The following is a 7332-nucleotide window of genomic DNA, read 5'->3' as shown; positions in this document are numbered from 1 at the left end:
GCTACACCACAATAATTGTTGTACATGCATATTCATGAATGAAAAAGTACAATTTCAGCCACTTGCAAGATGGAAACATGGTTAGATTTTATTTCTTGGTTCTCGACAGTGTGGTCGTGAAAAGGTCTTTCATAGCTGTGCATGTTTAGGGGTTGACTCACTATACTGTTGCCTTTTCCACCCCTGGTCCGTGAGTGCTATTTACCTTGAGGAGTTATATTTTCCATGATTTGGATAAATGAGGCAGCTCGCTGGACATCTGGAAACCATTTTTGCTCATCAAGCTTATGGTTCTGTTCTCTCCTTTCCTTAATATCACGTACAATACTGAAGTGTAACACTCGGTGGAGTGAGTGATTAGAGGGGATTCTTGTGAAAGGTTTGACTATAGGGCGTTCAGGATTGATAGTTAATGCAAATCTGCTTCAATTCCCTGTTTCAACCAATCTGCGGTTTTGTCAGTGTACAAAAACCTACGCTGTGTTTTCGGTTGTGCTTACTGCAAAGTTAAAAGCAGCAGGCACAGTCGACCGTTTGCTGCTGGAGAAGTTTCAAAGTGACACATGATTTGTGCTAAAGACCATTCAACTAACTCCCAGTATGGAAATCATATCCTAATTTGTAACTTGCAGTTCATAAGCGCCAGAGCTGTGTCAAGAGTTGCATGTGCCATATGAAAACATGTAGCCAAATGCTGCACAGTGTGAAGGAGTGTGTCTGAGAACCGGGGACCCTCTGCTTCAGACTGCAGGTTCACTTGAGGGAGCAGCTGTTACGTCATGGCAGAGGCATGACAAATGTTCAACATGCTAGAAAAGAAAATACCATTTCAAATGATGAATGGCTATGGTTTAGGACTACATGCCCCCCCCCCCCCCCAAGAGGATGGTGTTTTGCGCACAGGAGAAAAGGGTCACGGTCCAATTTGGGTAATTGCATTATAGTGAATGAACCAAGGCTATTCCACTTCATATAGAATTATTTATCCCTCTGATCTGTTTATTTAGATGTCATTAGATATCCTTTATGAAATCAATTGCTTTTAGCTTCCTCTCCTTCTTTTTTTGTGTTTCTGTATTCCCTCTCTTACGCTCTTTCTCTACTGTTTCTTGTTTCTTTGTCTCTCAGCCTGTTAACCTACCAACATGCAAGTCTGCGTGTCGGACTAATTGATAGGAAAAGATAACAAGAATAGCACACTTTGTTTCATTGAAATTCAGTATGGTGAACTGCGAGGTTTCTCAAAAAGCACATTTCATAGTCTGTCCTAAGTACCTTGGTCCATTAGTCAGTAACCTCCCCTTATGCCAAGCCCTGTTTATAGGCTTTACATCTTGGCAGCAGCAGTAGCCTGCTGATAGCTTATCGCTCACTTCTGTGACGTTGGTACAGCATCATGTCCCTGATAGGGCGAGCTGTCAGCAGGTTAAGGATGCCTTCACTGTCATCAGGATGGAATAGAGTCGTGTTCTTATTGTAAATACCAAAAAGCACATTGTCTATAGTTAAAGTACGGTGAATACTGTAAAAAGCATATATCAGACCTTTGGTACAGGCTGAACCTGTACCAGGGTTAGAGTAGAATACACTTTATTTGTCATTTGTACGTACATACAGTGAATTTGTTCTCTGCATTTAACCCATCCTATTGTATAGGAGCAGTGGGCAGCTGCAGCACCCGAGGACCAAACCCAGTTCTTCTTTCCATTGCCTTGCTCAGGGGCACAGACAGGAGTATTAACTCTAACATGCATGTCTTTTTGATGGTGGGAGGAAACCGGAGTCCCCGGAGGAAACCCACACAGACACAGGGAGAACATGCAAACTCCACACAGAGAGCACCTGGGACGGCCTGGGGTTCGAACCCAGGACTTTCTTGCTGTGAGGCAACAGTGCTAACCACCGGACCACCGTGCCGCCAATCAGTTAATCAGTAAAGTGCAAGTTTATTTTGTTGCGCTTTGTAGTCGCTCTTGCATCTTGTTTCCATGAAACAAATTTATGACATTAAAGCGTTTGTCAATGGAAGCAGTGCAGTTTTAACGAGTTTGGGAAGTTATTTGTCATTGCAGTTCGATTTGAAAACATAAATAGTCTGACGATAGTCTGTGAAAAAACTTTGTGAAAGTACCTAACTCAATAGCATTCGATCAGAGTTTGACCCATCACTGTAAATTGTCATAGGTTGAAGAACAAGACAGGGTTTCTTGAAAAGTGCTATGAAGGGGTTTACTTTAGCTTCGAGTGTTTGCACTTCGCTGAACTTCACTGAAACCTTTTTTCTGTAGCGGATTTACATTGCAGTATGAGAGGTTTTGTGTGTTTAGAGTGCAATATGAATGCTATATAATGCAATTTCGGACAGACCGATTAAACCGCTTTGCAGAACTGAGGCTGGAGGCTGAGAAGAAAGACACCATCCTTTGGTCCGGCAACACCCTGCCCCCCCCCCCTTCCTTCTCTCTCCGTCTTTCTCCCTTCTTCTGTTTCTTCTCTGGTTATTTCTGTCACACACAATGTGTACTTCATTCACGTTCACACAAAAAAACAAATTAACTCCCATCAAAAGGTAAAAAAAAAGTAGTCATTTTTAATTTTCTCCACTGTCTAGAAAATAGTATGATGCTAGCTTTGCAAAAAAAGAAAAAAAAGAAAGAAAAAAAAACCCACTGTGTGCTACGCGATTTGTACAAAAAGCCTTTGTGACTCATGTCAGTATTGCTTTCGCTTCGGAAAAAATGTGTTATTGACAGCCAGCAGTGTCCAGCAGCAGTATGCATGTGAGGGAAGCAGTCCAAGAAAACATTCCCAAAACGTAAAACGGGGATTCCCATAAAACTCGCTGGTAGCACTGAGTCAGAAGCTCTGCCTACAGAATGCACAGAGTATTCTGGAATATCTGGTTAACAGGAAGAGCTTTGAAACTGATACATGTCGGCCTGCTTCAGACTCACGGTCTTATTCCACATGTAAACCAGGGTGAACGTTTACAAGACGTTGCCACCAATTCTGAATGAAATCATTCTTGAATTTGCACGGTAAGTGATCAGAGAAGGAATAGTTTATTTGACAAAATCAGAGACCCTGTGACAAGCCAGTCGATGTGAAAACAAATGTTTGGTGGGACACCTCTGCGGTGCAAAGCTCAGCGTGTGAGGGCTTTGCCGTTATCTGCTGGTTTTGTGAACTGGAGAAGGAATGTCATCATTTCCTGCTGTTATGGCTGAAGAAGATAGGCAGTACTTTCTGGTTCATCACCGCAAAGTACTGAAAAAAAAAGAAAAAAAGAAAGGCCGTCTTCCTGTTTCTCTGTGATTACCCAGGGAGGGTCCAACAATCAGGAAGGGTCAATCAGTAGGGCGATATCAGACCTTGTACTGGAAAGTCCTGATCTCGCCGAAGCAAAAAGGAGACAGACGCCGAAAACACAGTCATGTCACCAGGCAAGGGGGCCCGTGTTGCTTCAAGGTTTCCATGCCCAGCGCTAGATTTCAGAGCAATTAAAAATGTTAGGTCATCAATGTGAAACGCATCACCCTTGAGGCCGAAGGGGCGTTCTGATTGTTTGGCAATTTCTTGTGATGGAATATGATGCGAGACCTTTCTCTCATGTCTCATTTTATCTAGCAATCAAAACTAGATCTAAAAGCCCCACAAATTAAAAGAGATATTTTCTCTCTCTTTCTCGCTCATGTTTTCTCTAACGAGGTCTAACGATGGCTGAAAAATGATCTGCAGAAAGACTAGTTGGCCTGTAGTGTGATTGTTTCTCCACCGGTGCAGTGTTCCCAGTGCGCCATTAGAGGGAGTTTTGAAGTAGAGGCTGAAGGCTCTCTGGCTGGATGACCATGTTGAGAACCTTCACCAGTGACAGAAACAATACACCACAACTGTCAGATCCACAGCAACATGAACAACACCTTTAACTGTAATTGTACACAACAGTTGGCTATACTCACTCTGTGTGCGTGTTTGTGTGTGTGTGTGTAGGGGTGTATAGTGTCTATTCATCTCCATATGTGTGAGCATTTGTGTGTATACCAATTCTTCCATAGTATCTCCATTGTTTTCTGTTCCCCTGTTTGTCTTCCTTGTGGGTTTCAGGTTACAAACAGGCCTGATGTAGTCATTGTGTGTTCAAGGACATCCAAATTCATTCATTTATAACTCTGGGTGGAGCAAACAGAACATGTTGACACTGCACAGCGCGCACACACACACACACACACACACACACACACACACACACACACACACACACACACACACACACACACACACACACACACACACACACACTTACTGTAATATGTGAGACATAAGCTGGACCTAAAATCAGATTTTCTTCCTCCGAAAAAAAGAAAAATACAGAGTAAAATGAAACATTCATCGTTTGAGTCCTACCAAATGACTGGTCACACAAAAAATAAGACAAATTGTTAATGTTAAAGCATAATTGTGAAGTGGTACAGACTAGATTCTTGCTGTTTTTCCGAAATGAAAGAATGTTAAATCAAGTAAAGATTTTTTTTTTGTCCTTCAAAATAATTATATGTGCTTCAAAAAAGCTCTTTTTATGAACCCTGGCAGATGTATTTTAAGAGGAGGACACAAACAAAGATCAGTTTACACATGTTTTATGTGAATCCTCTGAATCTGCACCTATAAAAACATGCGATGCTTTGATGAGCACGCAGGCCGGTTTCAGGAAGGTCATGTGCAACAAAGGCTTCTCGTGGATGCTAGCTTGTTTGTAGAGGGTGGGAGCCAAGAGAAGATGGTAATTGCTTTATGCTCGTACATAGTATGGAAGGATATCTGTAGTTACTGACTGTGCCAAACTTAGTCTTTGCTGTAGTGTTTTTGTTCCTTTTATCTTGTCTAATACTGAGATGGTTTCAGATTTCTCCTGTTTCTTTCTTTTTTATATAGCTTTTTTTAGCTTTACTATTATATGTTGCAGAGAAAATGGCCCTGCAGTGGACTTGCAACCTGTCCCGGATACTACTGTCGAATAACATAATGTAATGACATTCCTAAATGCATTTACAATACAGAACACACAGTTCTGTAGTTTTAAAAATGGTTAACCTTACACGACCCAATCAAAACACTTTGAGTCGCAGTCAATTGGATTTGTCGTTCTCCATTCCACACAGTCAGCTGACCGATGCCCTGGATTGAAAATAACAGTGATTTCATAGTAGAGGTACTGTTTACCAGGTATGTTTGTCAGGAAGAGCCTGTCACATGTTGTTGCAGTTCCTGGGGTTTCGTCATGGGGGAACTATACAAAACGGTTTCAGTAGGACTTTCTCAAATCTTGTTATATATCCCTGTTTTGACCAAACTGTCAAGGACAGACACCCCACGGTGACACTATTGCTTCAATCAAACAAAATCAAGAATAAACATAATCTATAATGGATGAAATCCACTTGAGTATGGAAGTCTGGGTGAAGAGCGAAAATGCATTGGCATTTCATCGCATTAGCTTACATATTGGATGGAAGGAAAGGGAATCAGACTCAAAATGTTGGGTTTTTTTTATCCAATATACCTAATATTGGATTTCTTTTCAAATAAAATGAGTGCAAATATTGGATAATCTCAGTAACGCCTACACAACAGGTAGTAATATGGGTTTGCATAAGTAGAATAAATACCATACTATGAAAATCAAAGAAGGTTGAATCAGTTCATCTGGATACAACGTTTATCCAGATGAACTGATTCAACCTTCTTTAGTTTTCTTACCTGGATTATTGCGCATGCATAATGGGCATGCAATGAAGTGTCACTGTGTAGGTTTCATAAGGTGCAGGGAACAAACACTAACACACTTATAAGAACAAGCTCCAAGACGCAAGAGGCGAGTGAGGGACTTGTATTTATTGTCTTATAAATGCCTGAAAATAATGGTCCTGTAAAACACATTTATTAGCATTAGGCTGGCTAGAAGGCTATTGCATGATACAAATGTGTGGGGTATAATTGGGAATGGAAAACCTTTGAGTTTCAGGCCAAAATGCACTAGTGAGGCAGTGATTTTAAATGTGAATGCTGATTTGCTGCGAGCTCTCCTTTCATTTTTCTGTCTTTACATACATTCAATAAGCTATCTGAAAAAAACACAGAAAATATATAGATAATAGCAATTCTAAATGTAGCCGGGCGGCACGGTGGCGCAGTGGTTAGTGCAGTAGCCTCACAGCAAGAAGGTTCTGGGTTCAAACCTTGGCATTGTCAACCTTGGGGGTCATCCCAGGTCGTCATCTGTGAGTTTGCATGTTCTCCCCGTGCCTGCATGGGTTTCCTCCGGGTGCTCCGGTTTCCTCCCACAGTCCAAAGACATGTAGGTCAGGTGAATCGGCCATACTAAATTATCCCTAGGTGTGAATGTGTCTGCCCTGTTATGGACTGGCGGCCTGTCCAGGGTGTCTCCCTGCCTGCTGCCCAGTGACTTCTGGGATAGGCTCCAGCATCTCGTGACCCAGATTGGGATAAGCGGCCTAGATAATGGATGAATGTAGGGAAAAATGTGTGATTAGTATTCAAATTACCAGGCCAAATATTGGCTAACATGTCGATTATTTATTTCTGCTACAGGTCATAGGCCAAGTTGTCAAAAGAAAGAGAGCACTGCTGTTTTCAAGAATGCATCAGTACAACGCCAAATACATGTGTTCATTATCACGTACACCCTGAAGCGCTGCAACAGAGAGAATGCCATGAAAAGATGAGACCATGAGGATTCCTGGCAAAGTAAAATGCAATTTAATAATGATGGTGATACTGTTGCTCATTCAAATTCAATTCAAGCTCATTCAAATTCCACAATGTCAATAGGTCTATTAAATGAATGGATCTTATTTAGGTTTATTTCCTGATTTATGTTGATGGAGCATCGTTTTCAAAGCAGTTTAGCAACATTTACATAGCGATGCTATTACAGTCCCTGTTCTGGTTTCTAGCCTGGGGAAAAAGTTCATGATGATCACTGTTTCAATGATAATAGTGGACAAAAGTGATTTGTACATGTCTGAGAAACCACAGATGTCAAAAGATAACACATACCATAGCTGTTCCGCGGGGGAAACCATGAGGTAAGCAGAAAGTCTTCTTATCACACTGGACTCAAATTACCTCACTTACCCCAGTTGAACTGTCTGACCCAAATAAGCAGGGAAAAAAAAATATTCAGATTTCTTCAACAGTATGTGCACTGAGTCCTCTATTGGGCTCCATACAATTCAATGAAGGGCTCTTGTTACATCATCTGATGCGCTGAACCTGGGGACGAACACCCGTGGCCAATTTATGTAGTGCGAA

This window comes from Lampris incognitus, chromosome 11 (assembly GCF_029633865.1).
Source record: "Lampris incognitus isolate fLamInc1 chromosome 11, fLamInc1.hap2, whole genome shotgun sequence".
Taxonomy (NCBI): Eukaryota; Metazoa; Chordata; class Actinopteri; order Lampriformes; family Lampridae; genus Lampris; species Lampris incognitus.
Note: the sequence above shows the minus strand (reverse complement) of the source record.